Below are 17,374 nucleotides of genomic sequence, written 5' to 3' on the forward strand. Positions count from 1 at the left end.
CATCTTCAGTGTGACGAAATGAAAAAACCCAACCACCTAAAATTCTCTACCTATCTAAAATACCCTCTAAGGATAAAAGCAAAAATAAATGCATTTTCAGAAAAAACAAAAAGGAATTTATTACTAGGGGACACAAACTTAAATAATCATAAAGTCAGATAAACATTATATTACTGTTTTAAAGGAACACTAGATTCCAAAGATACTCAAAGCAGTGACAAGGCATTAAATGGTAAATATGTGGGTAGATCTAAATGAATATTGACTGGATAAATAATGTCATATAAATAATATACACAGAAAATAATATATAAGTTATGGATGCAGTAAATAGTGTTTTAATTTCACTATCTTCTCTGGCAGGATGAGTTATAGTTCCAAATGAATTAACTTGCACTACCTTCTTTTTTACCTAATAATAAATGATAAATAGGACTTAAAATCTGAATCTTCCAAATCTTTCAAAAATATTTAATCAAGAAAAATATGTACAAAAACAGACTGGTCAACAGTCAAATAATATAAGCAATTGATGTTCTCCTTAATGTTTTGTGTAATTTTACTTAGTACTGAATGGAAACATTTATGAAAGACCTGTTCACGATCTGTTCATTTAGTTTTCTATTTTGGAAGTTTCATCTTATTTCTTAGTAACACCCCTGATAATGATGCAAATGGAAAACTGCTGTTCATAATCTGTCTAATAAACAAGAGACATGTTCTTAGATGCAGAATGGTGATAACCTCTCCCATTTATTCATTTCATTTTATTATAATAATTAGTTAAATGATACCTAAAAAATACTTTGAGAATGCTAAAGAAATGTCTATTCTCATAATGTTATTTATTTTTAATATAATAAGACTTTATAAAATAAGACAATGAATAAAAATTGGTGGAATTTTTATATGAATGCATAGTCTATTGTTTCAGCAATCACTATAGGCCCTGTTTGTATTGCTTCTAGAATGAAGGTCTGAAATTCTTTGTTGTTCTGGGAGGAAGCGTATCCTCCATCTCTCCAAGAATCTGTTCAATTGTATTGAAATAAGCTTTGAAGTGTTCTCTGTTGTACATTCAGATATCACTACACATCTAATAGAATGGCCAAAACACAAAAGCACTGAGACCACCAAATGCTGGTGACAATGTGGAGCAACAGGAACTCTGAGTCACTGCTGGTGGGATTGTAAAATGGCACGGCCAATTTGCAAGACAGTTTGCAGTTTACAAAACGAAACACACTCTTACCATAAGATCTAGCAGTGGTCCTCCTTGTTATTTGCCCAAATGAGTTGAACATAGATCCACACAAAAACATGCATATGGATGTTTACAGCAGTTTTATTCATAATTGCCATAACCTGGAAGTAACCAGGATATCCTTTAATAGGTGAATGAATACATAAACTGTGGTATGTCTAGACAATTGAGTGATATTTTATAACTAAAAAAAAAAATGCTATCAAGTCATGAAGGCATCGAAGAACTTTAAATGTATGTTATTAAGTGAAAGCAGCTGATCTGAAAAAAAAAAAAACAACATGCTATAGAACTGCAAGTATATGTCATTCTGGAAAAAGCAAAACTATGAAGATTGTAAAAGCAATAATAGTTGCCAGGGTTGAGCCAGGAAGGAGTGCTTAATAGGCCACACAGAGGATGTTTAGGGAAATGAAACTATTCTATATGATGCTATAATGGCAGGTACACGTCATTTACATTTGTCAACACCCATAGAATACACACCACTGAGAGTGAGCCTTACTGAAAGATCTGGGATGACTCACAGACTTCGGGTAACAATGTTGCATGAGTGCAACTTTCTGTATGCTCAATTTTACTGCTAACCTAAAACTGCTCTAAAAAATTAAAGTCTACTGAAAAATAAAAATGAAAAAAAAATCATTTCTAAAACGACCACATGTTATATATCTTTATGCTTTAAAAGAGAATCAGAATTTGGGGCACTTAGGTGGTTCAGTCAGTTAAGCGTCTGACTCTTAATTTTGGCTCAGGTCATGATCTCAGGGTTGTGAGATTGAGCCCCATGTCAGGCTCTGCACTGGGCAGTCTCCTCTGCCCCTTCCCCCCACCTTTCTAGAAAAGAGAGAGAGAAAATCAAAATCTGTGGATCTTTATGTTTTGTTTCTGCTATCCATCTCATGACCCTATAAGAATATACATCTATCAATGTCCTATTCTTTGGAAACAGGAATTAGAAACTTTGCATATCACTTCAGAAAATAGATCAGTGCCAAGGATAAAACAATGAGCTACCTTAATTTTAGTGCTGTAGTAAACAGTTTTCAGCTTCCTGTCCCTCAGTAAAAAATGTAATTCGTCTGTTCCTCATGGAATCAACAGCCAATAGTGTAAGTTTGGATAGCACTTTGCAGTTGACAGAGCATGTTCACATATTATTTATTTACTTATTATTTATTTATTTATTTTACCATAAGCCACTAAATTAGAGGGTGCAAGCTGTAGACCTATTAGGGAGGTGAGAAAATTGGATCTCAGAAAGAGTTCATATGTGATGTCATACAACTACGAATTATGTTCAAATCTGGAATTTCTTTTCTGTCTTACTATAGCATTTCATAGAAACAATAAAAAAAGTGATATATGTCTCATAAAAATTGCCTTAAAGATCACAGGATCCTAACAGGCTAAAATTAAGTTGGTAGTATTTTATATTACTGAGAAGGCGATGAGCTGAGTCTTCTCAAAGCATCCTGATGAAATTAAAATTGGTAAAATTATATCAGAAATAATGAAAAATGTATAGAAAAAATTTTTAAGTTCAAAGTCATTACAGTAATAAGATTTTTTTTTGTAGCATTATCACAGCTGAATTCATGATAGCAAGAAAAGGGAAACAGTCTAAAAAAGAGGAATGATTGATTAGGTGAGCCATAATATCCCTAAAAGATAGAATGTTAAGCAGACATTTAAAATTATATTTTGAAAAATTTGTTGTGACATCAAAATATGAATCTGTGGAGGGAAATGTGATATATTAACAGTGGATAACTCTAAACTCTCCATTACAGTGGTTATGAATTCAGACCCCAATTGCAGAGCGCCTGAGTTCACAGTCTGTCTTTGGCAGTTGCTGCCTATGCGATGCCAAGGAATTTACATAAGTTTCTGTGCCTCAGTTCGCTCAGCTGTAAAACGGAGAAAATAGTAGCACATACTGATCCCCCTATTGTGAGACTAGAGGAGAAAATAGACGTGAAGAGCTTAGAAATGGTCCCCAAACATGGTATGTTGAATGCTTGTGTTTTATTGTCCTCACCCTATGAACTGACTGTATGCTTATTATATTTCTTCTCTGTCAGTTTTCATTTTCAGAAACTGTACTTTGAAAAGCCAAAGGAAATTATCCCTAAAATCACTTCCCTCCTTCCCCTTTCCCACTTGTAATTACCCAAATACATCACAAAAAAGAAAATGAGAGAAAAACAAACTATGTTTTCGTCAAGTTGATGCCTCTAGGCTGAGAATCAACAGTGAAGATTTTAAAGGCACTGGGCTTCAAGAACCATAATTGTGTCAGGGAGTGTCCTGAAGTTGTAGATCTCTGTCTAGGATGAGGGGCATTTTTTGTCTTACCTGTCCATGGGGACTTCACAGACATCTTTTCTCTTAGCACTGGACTGAACTGTTTTATATTCAGTATTCTCATAGATGTTTTTTTCTATTCACTATTTGACCCTAGTTTATTTATTTATTTATTTTTTAAAGATTTTATTTATTTGAGAGAGAGAGAGAGAGAGCGAGCAAGCATGAGCCAGGAGTTGGGGGAAGGGTGGGGTGAACAGAGGGAGAGGGGAAAGCAAACTCCCCCACTGAGCAGGGAGCCCTACCTGGGGCTGGATCCAAGGGCCCTGAGACCATGACCTGAACCGAAGGCAAAAGCTCAACCACTGAACCACCCAGGCGTGCCTAGACCCAATTTAAGATTAAAATTTTTTTTTAAAGATTTTATTTATTTGACAGAGGGAAAGAGAGAGAGAGCACAAGCAAGGGGAGCAGGAGAGGGAGAAGCAGGCTCCCCACTGAGCAGGAAGCCTGAATCTGGCTGGATCCCAGTACCCTAGGATCATGATCTGAGCCACCCAGGTGCCCCAAGATTAAACTTCTAATTAATCCTCTTCCTTCTATTATTTTGGGCACCTTATAAGAAAACACATAGACCTATAATGCAGTAAAAGTGACTTTCTATCCTCAACTTGTAATGCAGTGTAATACATACATAAGGAGTGTGGGGCACGTGTGAGTTTCTTTTTTCTCTTCCAACACCTTTCTACCTTTTGTACTTCTGTAAATTTTCGAGATTTTCTGCAGTGAGCATGCCTTACATTTGTAATAAGGAAAAAGGCTATAAAATGAATGCCTTATAAACATTTTAGAGGAAAGAATTAGCAATTATCTTCTTTACAGTAGCATTATATTTTTCTGATCTTCCTCCAAGTTATTATAAAGATATGTTGAATTATATTGCCCCTCAAACACGAAGTGCTTTTCAGTGTTTACAAGCTATATTTAAGGGATGCCCCCAGTGAAATTCAGCTTCATTTAGGGTGATATTTTACAATAACTCTATGCCAGAATGATGCAACAGGAATAGAAACATCAGAATTATACACTTTGCTCAGCTACGACTCAAGGTACGTAAACACATATGGGCAGAAACGCAAATCTAGCATCAATTTAAGAGTTTTCCCGTAGAGAGCAGTTATTTTCATCTGTACACTCATTCTTCTTTCATACTTGATATGCAAGCACACACTATTTCCTGAGTGAATATGGATATACATCTGCTTCGAGGGGACATATGTATGAAGGAGCTAAAGACAGCAGCTATGTGTATTCATATTTGGCAAGACATCTGGGTGGATTTATTTTACCTAATTTAACTGCAAAATTTATATGTTTCACTTGAATTTGTGAATACTTAAATCGATTGCAGGCTCTTGATTCTTCCCTGGCTTGGGATTTATTACATTATGCCCTATTTTTAGTAGTTACAATAAAAAACATAAGGGCACGTCCTTGTGTATTTTGACTGTACACATTTAAAGAAACCTCATTATGCAGTAAGACCCTGGACTTTAAAATAAAGAGCTGTTGTACAATAAATAGCTTCATTATATGACTCTGCAAGAGATGGAGTTGAACCTAGTTTGAAGGTGAGACCACCACCCACTCTTAAGTCTTTATGTTTCACGTCATTTTCTTAAGACAGAATGATGCTGACTATATGGGGCGCCTGGGTGGCATAGCGGTTAAGCATCTGCCTTCGGCTCAGGGCATGATCCCGGCGTTATGGGATCGAGCCCCACATCAGGCTCCTCTGCCGTGAGTCTGCTTCTTCCTCTCCCTCTCCCCCTGCTTGTGTTCCCTCTCTCGCTGGCTGTCTCTCTATCTCTGTCGAATAAATAATAAAATCTTAAAAAAAAAAAAAAAGAATGATGCCTATATGCCAGGCAATGTGGTTGTTGCTGGGGTTACAGGGGTGCCTGAGATGTGTTCGTCATTTCTAGGAGCTCACAGTGCAGAAGACAAACAAATGAATAAGTATGGCCCAATCTAGTGTGTTCTGTAATATATATTACAATAGTGTCATAAAGGTGAGAGGAGACACTTGAGGGTATAATCAAAAGGCAAAGGAGGACAGACATATGCCACGGAAAACCTGTCCATGGAAAAGCCACTTTGGTGGTGGCACAAAGATAATTATTTTATTTTACTTTATTTTACTTCACCTTATTCCATTTCATTCCATTCATTTTTTAATAAATTCTAGTGCTTGGGCAGCAGCACATGAGGAGAAGGCACACACGTACTGCATGCCCCAGTGTCTTTTGTGTTGTAGAAGAGATGATATGAAACCAGTTTCTCTTAAGAGGAAGCTCTAGCACTCAAGGAGCCTGCTGTCCATTATAGGAAATACACACGCAAACAGATTATTGGATGGAGAACAAAAATGCTGAAGTCAAAAGTCTGCAGAGGGCTGGGAGAAATACAGAGGATGGAGTTGCTACCCTCATGGGGCAGCGAGAGGGACGTAGATCGTCAAAGTACGGTTTAAAAATATGATGTCTCTTGGTTTTCGACACATTAATGTCAAAAAATTTGTATTTTAGGATTGAAGAAGGGCTGAAATTAAGGGTCATTATAAAGACTGGGAAATAACTTTGCAGATATAGAGGAGGAAAGGTTTTCTGGGTTAGAGTAATGGTATATGCAAAGTTGTGAAATCAAATAAAAAATTGGACCTGAGAAAGACAGTCATTTTGTTGTTACATTGGGTATGTAGGTGTGTATTTTAAATGGTTCACAGGAATATTGGTATATATGAAAGTTTCATTATGACATCAAAGGTTGTGTAATGATAATATATTTTCCCAGAAGAAAGTCATTTAATTGTTTTATTATTAAAAGTACCTCTATTTAATTTGAAACAACTCTGAGATTTTTTAATGTTTTAAGTATCTAAATTTGTTCTCAGGATGGACATTTTCTGAATTAATATTACACACAATATCTCTAAGTATATTGTATTTATTTTCATTTTGTATTTTAACAAGAAAAATGGCCATTAGAAGTACCAGGTGTAGGAATGTTTTGGGTAAGAACTACTTATTTAGACTTCTCTCTCCCTATTATTCCATCTGGAGAAAGTTCAAAATCTGTAGCTATTTCTTCCAATCCCAAAGAGAGAAGAGGTAAAGTAAGGTCTCAATCAGAAAAGGTGTCTTTTCAGAATGGGAGACCTCATTTCTTAAACTTGACAGGAGTATTAAAACGAATATGTTGATAGGCTCTATACCATTTAATCCTCCCCAAAGTTATTTGAAATATATGCTAATATAGCCCCTGTAAGAACGAGGATATGAAAGCTAAGTCTAAGAGAGACTGAGTAGCAAGTTCAAGGTCATAGAGCCAATAAATAGGGGAGGGAAGAACCTCAGATCTTGTTGCAAACCATGTAGAGTCGGCTAAGCCTTTAAAGAGGAAGAGTGAAAATAGTATTTTAGGAAATATAAAATTTTCTCCTTTTCCCTGTATTGTACACCTCGCCTTAAGAAAGGCTGTAATGCCTTGCCTCCTCCTGCACTAGGCAAAGCAAATCCAGAAATCGTGGTCCATAGGGAGGAAATTTTATGATCCTAGTTCCCCAAGACTGCCCTCATTTTGGATACCAGCTGTAAGTTTGGGGGCCTCAGGGTCATTCTTGCTTTATATCAGCTGAATATGAATTTGAGAGTCCCTCCTAACCACCCTCAGGTTTGATAATTCACTAGAAGGACTTACAGAACTTGGTGAAAAACCTATATGTTCACACTTCATTTGGGGAAAAGATACAAATTAAATTCAGCCAAGGGCATAGACTTAGAAGACAGGACCTAGAAGGGGTGCAAACTTGGAGCTTCCAGTCATTCTCTGCAGGGTCATAGGAGCTTTTACCTCTTTCCAGTCATGATATGTGACAATATGTGAAGTACCACCAATCAGAGGCATTGGTGCCTAGAGTGTTAACTGGAGCGTGGTCACACACTGCCTTCTTGGCAGACCTTCACCTTCCAGCTTCTCCCAAAAGTTTCGGCTAAGATCTTTAGACCTTAAAATTCCCTGTCATGATTTACATTGTTAAGACTGTCTGGAAGCCAAAGTTCTAGTAAAACGAAGACATTCCTTTCTGGCCAGACTCCTATCCAGGAGTCTAGAGATCACCTCTGAGTAATGGAGGGCCAACGTTTGGCACTACACAATGTCCCGTGAATTTAACCTAAAAAAAACTAATATTTATAATGCCTTTTAAAAAACTTAATTTTAATTCCTTGAACAAAAAATCCAGTGAGGTGTAACCTACTGCAACAGAAGCATCTCTCTTCTGTTCCCAGTAAAAGTAGCACTAGAATTTCCAGGGCATTTTACTCCACATCTGTGTAAAGTGCTTACCGTCCACAAAATACTAGAACTCTCACTTCCATCTGTAGAGGTGAGAGTGTGTGTGTGGGGGGGTGGGTAGAAAGGATGATTTCTTTTTTGAGGAGGGGTGTAGAAGGAGAGGGAGTGAGAGAATCTTAAGCAGGCTTCGTGCCCAGCTCAGAGCTGGATGTGGGTTTCGATCTCACAACCCAGAGATCATGACGTGAGCCAAATCAAAAGTTGGGTGCTTAATTGATTGAGCCACCCAGATGCCACAAGAGTGGTATGATTTTTAGACTAAGTATTTACCAATTTATTTTTTCAGGACAAAGCACAATATAGCTTCCTTTAATCTACATTCTATTACGGGGTATTTCTTTCTAAAGATCTAAACTGATGATCATCTTATGAAATGGAAATTGAGTACTTGATGAATTTGAGCAGTTTTCACAATAAATGTGTATCTAGTAAACATGGATTAACCACAATGGCCATTCTTAAAATGCAGGATGCAGTCAGAAAGTGAATGCATTTTTGGTGTCTAGGGCTCTGCTGTGAATTAAACATACACATGATTTATGAAAAGCCCACATGATAGAAAACTCTCTCAATTTAAAAAGAATTCCATCTAAGGAATATGCTTATCTTTTCTCAGTGGATATAGAGACTCATTTTTAGTCATGACCAGGAACAATATTAACATTCAAACAGAAAGTTCTAACTTAGACGAATATTAGAGTACCGTGCAGGGCAGAGCAGGAAGTGGTTCTCAAGTTGCAAACACCCAGCAACAACATGAAGCCTTGTAGCAAGCAGGTCTCCTTAGAACAATAGAATTGTAGCCCCTTCCTGCCCGCTCTGCACACACCTTGGCAAATAATCCAAATGTTTATTCCAAACAAAGGTAGCACCTCTCCAAGAAATGAATTCTGAAAAACATTTTTTTCCTACATTATTTATCTGCCTCTCATTTCTAAACTTGACAGTTGCTTTGGGTCACATTTGCACACCCTTTTATTTTTAGAGCATGTATTCCAGTTACCTGCATCCACATTCTACCCTTCACCCGTCCATCAGTAAAGGCTCCGCTACTCTCTTCCCTCTGATTTTGATACTACCTCGGTTTTCACTCCTACTCTTCAGTTATCTCGGTGTGGTCCATTGAGTCCGATCTATTTTAATGAGTCAGGTTCTGTGCTCTGTTTTGAACTCTGAGAGACAGGCACTCTCTCTTATCCTTTTCCATGGGCTCCAGCATCAATCACAGTGTTTGGCTTAGAGTCTCAACACAATAAGGGACTGATGAATCTGGGAGCAAGGGAGATAACCAATACTTTCAAATAGGTTTCTCGCAGGGATGCAGATGCATTCTTTGCATGGAATCCATTTACATTGTTCTTCAGTCAGCCAAGTGCTATCAGATTATAATTCATGAAATCATGCTTAGGCAGCTGAGGTAATATCAAATTATTTTTCAGAGAAACTGTGAAAAGGTAATTAACAAGATCCTTAGATTTACCAATTAATATCAGATGTCTGAAATAATACTGTGATTTTAAGGCTTAATTTTTTTTTTAAGATTTTACTTATTTATTTGACAGAGGAGAGAGAGAGAGCACAAGGAGGGAGAGCAGCAGGTAAAGGGAGAAGCAGGCTTTCCGCTGAGCAGAGAGCTCAATGTGTGGTTCAATCCCAGGACCCAGGATCATGACCTGAGCCGAAGGCACATGCTTAACCGACTGAGCCACCCAGGCATCCCTTAAGGCTTAATTTTTGAAAAACCCTGGGTGCCTGTGTTGATGACTGAGAAGGAATATAATGCTCTAGATAACAGATGTACTGGATAGCAGAGGTAATGTTACAGTAACCAAAAGTTTGGAAACATCACTTGTACTTTGCCCAAACAGAAATTTACATCTTGCATGCATGAAATAGACTTCCCAACAGCTAGTGGGTAGGGCCAGCATTCCACCTCAAAATGTACTTTGAATCTGTTCAAGTACTCAAAAAATTTCAGGTAAAACCCAAGAGTTTGATTCCATATAGTATGGAAAATAAATCATTTTGGCCTGAATCCTTTTTTGGAACAGGTTTCCTGGAATAAATGGATCTAAATATGATTACCAGAGAACATCTGATTTAAAATATTATTGCAAAATTGGGTGGGCCTATTGGGATAAATTAGCTGTTAAATGTATGGTGTGGTGGTAATGAGTTCTTCACTAGGGCAGGGCCATTTAAAAGTTTATGAATTATCCCAGTTTTAAGTTAACATTAAACTTTTTTTTCTTTTTTTCCCACCTCTTCCTTCTCCTTCTTTCCTATCCATATTTAACAAAAAGGTCTAATTGGGCTCCTCGTGATCTGTCATCAGATAACAGAGTTTATTCATTTTATTCAGAAATATATCAGTACCACAACTGTATACCAGTAATATGCGGAAAGGGCTCACGATCAAATGAGGAGAGAGATTCTTTCCTTGTGCGCAGATATTCTGTTCCTGTGATACACTCAGTCCTGCTAGCCAGTGAAAAACTCTCCCACTTTGCTGGGGCTACTCTGTCCAGGAGGTGCCCTAATGAATCTTTTGGCAAGAAAGCTTGGGCTCTGAGGACATGGGTCAATTGATGGCCTAGTTAGAATTGGGAGTGTAAACTGCTCTGCATTAGAACAGAAAAAAGTCTAGGGGGTAGGAGAGCAGCAGAAAGGAAAACCAACTACTGTATGAGTGCTAGTTCTCCAGCTGAAAGATCAGATCAGGGCATTTTAGAAGTAGTCATATGTAATATAAAATTATTAGTGAGGCAATTGGGTTGTTGAGGTAGAAAGATTGGATTTTGTTCCAGGATAAAGTAGAATAGGGCAGATGAAGTGGAACAGGGCAACAGCAATAAGGTAAGTTGGTCCCAGCATTAAATTAATGGATAAGAATACTGACTTCCAGCCACACATGAGAATGAGAAGATTGTACACTTCCAAACTTGAAGATATGCTGGTCATGGCGTTAGAATTGCCGAAGCCATGAGATGTCTAGAATCGGGGTTTTATTTTATTTTATTTTATTTTATTTTATTTTATTTTATTTTATTTTATTTTATTTTATTTTATTTTTTTAAAGATTTTATTTATTCATTTGACAGAGAGATAGACAGCCAGTGAGAGAGGAAACACAGCAGGGAGAGTGGGAGAGGAAGAAGCAGGCCCCCAGCAGAGGAGCTTGATGTGGGGCTCGATCCCAGAACACCACCAGGCTCACGCCCTGAGCCGAAGACAGACACTTAACGACTGAACCACCCGGACGCCCCAGAATTGGGGTTTTAAAGGTCAGGATACATAACATGACTTCTGGGTTACATAAGACGTAGCAGGAGTATGCTGTATGACTGAGTAATGGATTGAAATGGTATGACTGACAGTACATGTGCATACACATACACACACCCTTTTCCATTTCCTGTCTGTCTGTCTACCTACCTACCTACCTGTCGTGATACAGCCACAATCTTATTCCCTAGCGTATGATTAATTGAAAATACTTACAGAGTGGATATTGTGTGTTAGGCAGTTTTTCCAAGCACTTTCCATATGTCAGTTCAGTCTCATAGGGCTGTGAGACAGTTGTTATTATTATCATCTTACACGTGAGGAAACTAAGGCAAAGGGCCTAAAGAACTAGCCTACATTCATATGATGACTAAGTTATGGAGCAGAGATTTGGATCCAGTGTTGGGGATCAGGACTATTCTGCTCTGATAGGAGCCAAATGAGCACAGTGTCCTCTTGTAGACAACCCAAGGCACAGTCATGAAGCTCATTACAAAGAAGATTGTAAATTATTCAGTTGAATTTAATAGACATTTTAAAGGGAGCTTATATGTGGGGTTCCAAATGTTTATTTACATTCTACAATATCCATTTCTTCCAAGGGTCTGTTTAATATAGAAGAGATAGTATATTACTTATCTATTGGGAAAATGATTTCCGGAGAGTCATAATTTCCTTTTTTGTAAATCCTAGTTCCACCTCTTACTAGCTTTGTGACATTGAAAACATAACATCATTATTTCTTAATGTTTGCATCTATATAAAGGGGCCTTTAATAGTAGTTAATAGAGTTATTGTAAGGATTAAGATAATATATATGTTAAAAACTTTTAGAGCAGCATCTGCTACAAAGGAATCAATCTAAAACATTACTGATTTTTATACCATACTGATTTTAAAAGGGGAGGAATGTAAACAGTGAGGTGAGGACAGAACCATGGAAATTTTCACCAGGTTATCATATCAAATGATCCAGGAGCATCTAGATTAGTTGCCCAAAGGTCTTTGGTTGGTTAAAACAAATAATAATAATAATAATAATAATAATAATAATAATAATAATAATAATAATGAGTTGTGATCCTGAGAAACTTGTAAAATGTATTTTATATTTTTAATAACATTAAAAGGAAAAAATAAAGTATGCAACTCTAATCAAACAATCAGGGCAAATGAATATATGAAATTTTGGACATAAAGGTTTGACATCTTTTTTTTTTTTTCTTTTTTTTAGAGGCAGGTAACAGGGAGGGGGAGAGGAAGAGGGAAAGAGAGAATCTTAAGCAGGCTTCAGGCCCAGCACAGAGCCTGATGCAGGGCTTGATCTCATGACTCTGAGATCATGATCTGAGCCAAAATGAAGAGTTGGATGCTTAGCCAGCTGAGCCACCCGGGTGCCATTGTCATCTCATTTTATGTCAAACATTTTTTAAAAACATAATTGTATTCACCTTTATAAAATGTCTAACCCACCCAGATCTCATGGGGGAGAATGGATGCATTGTTGTCAAGATAATAATAGCCTAGCATCTTTTACTGAGCATTGCTCAGCTTGAAGTGATCTAGGTTAAAATACTGTTGGAGACATAGACATAGGTGATGTACATACAAAATTTATGTAATAAAACGTAATTTGAACCCAAAAGTCCTGCATAATAATGAATATTAGAAAATGTGGACCTTAAATAGTAGCTTTCTATTCAACAATTGCAAGTTAAATTAAGCCTTAGTTTATGGATTTGGTTTTGCGATGAATGGCTCTCAAGTTTTCCTTCCAGAGAGTGGAAGTTATTTTTGTTCCATCAACATACTCAGTTCAAGTGTTTAAGAAAAGAAAGTCAACCAACTATTAATTTTTCCTGTATTATGTCACAAACATTTTTTATGTTTCCCTGAAGAATTGAATAAGTTGACAAATTGTTTGGGAAAACCAATTAAAAACATCCTCTAAGAATATGTATATGGTAAATCCCATATTTCACTTAGTACAAATTCATTTACTGGGAATTCTTTATTCTAAACATAGTGTCAGATTTACATATTATTTTAATGATTTATAACAAAGTCTGCTTATTAGCGAATTTACAGAAATTGAATGCAAACTTACAGAACTTAAATGCAAGACATTTAACACACTTGAAAACAAGTAACTATATATTTTTCCCCCTAAGGATGAATTTTGTTTCTTAAAGAGGACAAACCCTTTTGAAGTCTGTGTTTTGTTTTGTTTCGTTTTGTTTTTTTTCAGGGTGATGTTAAACCTTTTCAAATATTGTCAGGTTGCATATGGAATGGCAAACCCTGTAGGACCATTTGCACATTCTGTGATTTCATATTAACTCCTTGCTGTTTTGTTTAACCAGTTAATTTTCCGCCATGGTTTGTTGTCTAGACTCCAGTGCAGACTTCCCTATCGTATTTCATATGACACTATAGCATATGTTTATATTGATTATTTTCTCCTTTATTAAAGTTTTGTTCTCTCTTTTTTTAAAGATTTTATTCATTTATTTGAGAATGAGAGAGAGAGAGAGAGAGAGAGAGAGAGAGAGAGAAAGCACCAACCGTGGAGGGGCAGAGAAGCAGACTCCCCGCTGAGTAGGAAGCCTGACGTGGGACTTGATTCCAGGACTCTAAGATCACGACCTGAGCTGAAGGCAGATGCTCAACCGACTAAGCCACCCAGGCACCCCTGAAATTTTGTTCTTTATCATTCATTTTTTCTCCTGGATTTTAATTTTACAAATAGTTGTTTGGAAAAATACTAGGATAAAGAATACTGTGTGATGCTCTAACGGAGAAGCAAGCATTTTAGGATGAAAACCCTTAATTTTTTGTAATAAGAGTCTAATTGACACAAGACATTCATGGATAGTGACCAAGTAGATATTAAAGAAATAATAATAATAACAAATGAATAGGGGTGCCTGGGTGGCTCAGTCGGTTAAGTGTCTGCTTTTGGCTCAGGTCATGATCCCTGGGTCCTGAGATCAAGCCCTGCGTAAGGCTCCCTGCTCGGCGGGGAGCTTGCTTCTTCCTCTCCCTCTGCCGCTCCCTCTGCTTGTGCTCTCTTGCTATCTGCCAAACAAATAAATAAAATCTTAAAAAGAAAAAAATAACAAATAAATAATATTTCCACTTCTTGATGAATTATTCCATTCCAATAAAATTTCCACTTTTTGATGGGTTATTCATTTTTAATTGTGCCAGTGACTTTCAAATATACTATAATTTTTAATCATCACAACAATCCTGTGAGGTTATCATGAATTTGATTTTGTTTTGTTTGTCTTGTTTTGTTATGAGGCTAAGAGCAGAATCCGAATAGGCATAGCTTTTTTAACCCCAAGTACGATGTCCTCTCCAGTAAGGTTGTCAACTAGAAAAGGCAAAAATCCAGTTAATTATGAGGTAAAATTTAGAAATTCTCTTATTCTGTGATGGGAAAGTGTGAATTGCCTGCACCATTCCTGACTATGTTTCCTCTTTTGCAAATTTTTAATGTTTGATTGCACCTGAAGTCAGAAAAAGGCCATTATTACACTATATATATATATATATATATATATAAAATCAGATAAGAACCCTAACCCCCAAAGGCTGAGATAAATAACATTAGGGTGGAATTTCACAAAAATCAACTTATTGATCCTAAGTAGAAATCTTATTCCAAAAATCTTTGTGTAGCTCAGTTGTCCACAGTCCTTACCATCTTAGCTCCTCTGGCTGACAGTGTCCTTTTTCCTGTGTTAGAATCTGAACAGCACATGTGTGGAAAGATAATTTTATTCCTTGTGATGAATAAAAAATGTTTGGAAAGTCAATCCTTGCTTTAAATAAACCTAAATGTATTTTATTTCTCTTTACTCAAATGCAGAATATATTTAGTATGAAACATACTAACTTCTCAAAGTGAAAACTAGGAGCTTGAGGGTTTCTGAGGTAGACATTCTGTATTTTTGAAATCAATTTGAGTTCTGTACTGATTAGGAAATAAACTTGACTATGAAACGGACACAAAATAATATAAATTAGATGGAATATTATTTCTCTTTCATGTAACAGTCTAGGTTTAAACAATCCAGAGTTAGTATTTTAGTTCAGAATTGCCAGGAACCTGGGCTGCTGTATTGTGTTGAAGTGCCTTCCATATGGTATGACTTATGCCTTTGTGATAAAAGGCAGAGGCTGACCAGCTTTCTTGATTTCTCCTTTGTTGGACAGAAAATCATCCCCTACCCACCTTTTCATAGTTGAGCACCCCTCTTTGTGGTTCCGTCTCAATTGAAGCTGCCTCTTGCTGATGCCAAAGATTTCTCCCTCTCCTCTTCTGGCCAAGAGTCCAAGGCCCTTGATTCTGAGCACAGGTGAGCGGCCAGAGTGGCAGCAGTGGAAATGGCAGGATGCACATCAGCTTCCTCTCTGCCTGCTTCACTTGTGTTGTGAGGATCTCCTGGAATTTCTTGCAAATTCGTTTTGTAAACATATTTATACAGAATTTCTAGATGTTTTTATATTTCCATTTCTGAAGGATCTAGTCCTTTTTTAATGTCATAAACAGGAATCTCCTGGGATTATTTCATGCTTTTGCTTCTCTTTGATAACACCAAACTATATTCTACATTTAGAATAATTTGTCCTACATTTATGATACATATTTTTGTCACCCTAAATATCTCTAGTCAGTGTCCTTTACTAAATTCAGAAATAAGCCTAGCATAGGTTTTGATAGAGGATGGCATCATGAAATTTAATCTAACTCCAGCCACATACCCCTGGCCTCCACCACATATTGGGTCATATTCTCTCTGTGCTACAACCATGCTGGCCTGAAAACTATCACACTTCCTTCTGCCACAGTGACTTTGCACATCCTATACAGCTGTACCCTTTGCCTAGAAATGATTTCCCGTCCCTTTCACACATTTCTCTAACCTCATTGTGGTCAATACTTTCTCAAAAGAAGCATCTTTGACCTCCCTTACATTATCAAATCACAACAATAATTTCTCAGCAGAACTGAAGGGATCTGAGAACAGCAGTTAACTCACAATTACGTGTGTGTGCGTGTCAGTGTGCATGTGTTTGCTTTGAGTGAATGTTGTGAAGGCAAGGGCCCTGTGTATCAGAACTAACTGTGTATCTCCCTTACTCATCACGGTGCCTAGTGTGCAGTGAATTGTACATATGTATCAGTTTCATAAATGAAACACTGTGTGAATCTACTCAAATGACAAAGTGAGAGAATAGGCCTTGATAATATTTTTATTTTGAATGAATAGCATATTCTGCAACTGCTCTCTCAGATGTGTTTGTTTACAGGAGACTAGTTGTGAACACGTCTAACATAGCTACCTCAACATAATTTTGCTCCAATCTCCCAGTCATTCTATTGAGAGTGCATTGGCTTTATTCGATGTTATAGCACCGACTAATAATTGGAAAAAGACTAGATTATTTCCCCAGTGACTACAGTTTTCCTGGATGAGCTTTTTTTTTTTTTGAGACTATTTGTTTTAGCATCTGCCATACGTATTTTACAGTCTAAAGCTAACCCCCAAAATAAACTTATAACTAATTTTAACCTGGAAGAAACAAGCTCTAACATGAAATAGGAGACAACGGAGGATACAAAATTAAAGCAAATGTTCTGGGTTTTCATTTTAGAAAGGATGGGTGCATTATATTTCACATTGGAGCCTTGAATAAATAAATAAAATACTTTGCATGTCATAATGGAGAAACCAATTCTTTTCAATAAAATTTTCAAGAAAGTTTAATTTCCTCACAAAACAGTAATTTTTTTGGAAGGGTCATTTAATGTGATGGCATTTTTTCTTGATGTTTGTTTGATTGTTTCAATGATCAAGAATGACACTGATGGTACAAAGACTTAAATGCACCATTTCTTCAACGAACTTAATATCTAGACTATAGATGGGAGGTAGTATACAAAAGTGGCTAAAAAGTGACTTTGGAGGACATGGTAAATGTGAAAATAAGAGTGTAATCATAGTTAGCTATCATTTCAGAGATGTTTCTTTCCTATTAGTATTGCACAGTGGAATTTTAGGAAAAAAATTATGAAGAATTTAATTTGCA

At 36.7% G+C, this 17,374-nt stretch overlaps 1 protein-coding gene across 3 annotated transcripts in view; it reads left to right on the top strand.

Annotated features, from left to right (window-relative positions):
- The window catches only part of LOC100471557 (cadherin-12), a 1,012,668-nt gene that overhangs the window by 150,376 nt on the left and 844,918 nt on the right, over positions 1-17,374 (top strand). Inside the window, exon 1 of one of the 3 annotated variants that reach the window (XM_034657065.1) lies at positions 11,167-11,271. The exons of the other annotated variants lie outside the window; for them this stretch is intronic. The gene's annotated coding sequence lies outside the window, so the exon portion shown is untranslated. Of the gene's footprint in view, positions 1-11,166; positions 11,272-17,374 lie in introns of those variants that run through there. 3 annotated transcript variants of the gene reach the window in all.

Source organism: Ailuropoda melanoleuca, chromosome 3, assembly GCF_002007445.2.
Source record: "Ailuropoda melanoleuca isolate Jingjing chromosome 3, ASM200744v2, whole genome shotgun sequence".
Taxonomy (NCBI): Eukaryota; Metazoa; Chordata; class Mammalia; order Carnivora; family Ursidae; genus Ailuropoda; species Ailuropoda melanoleuca.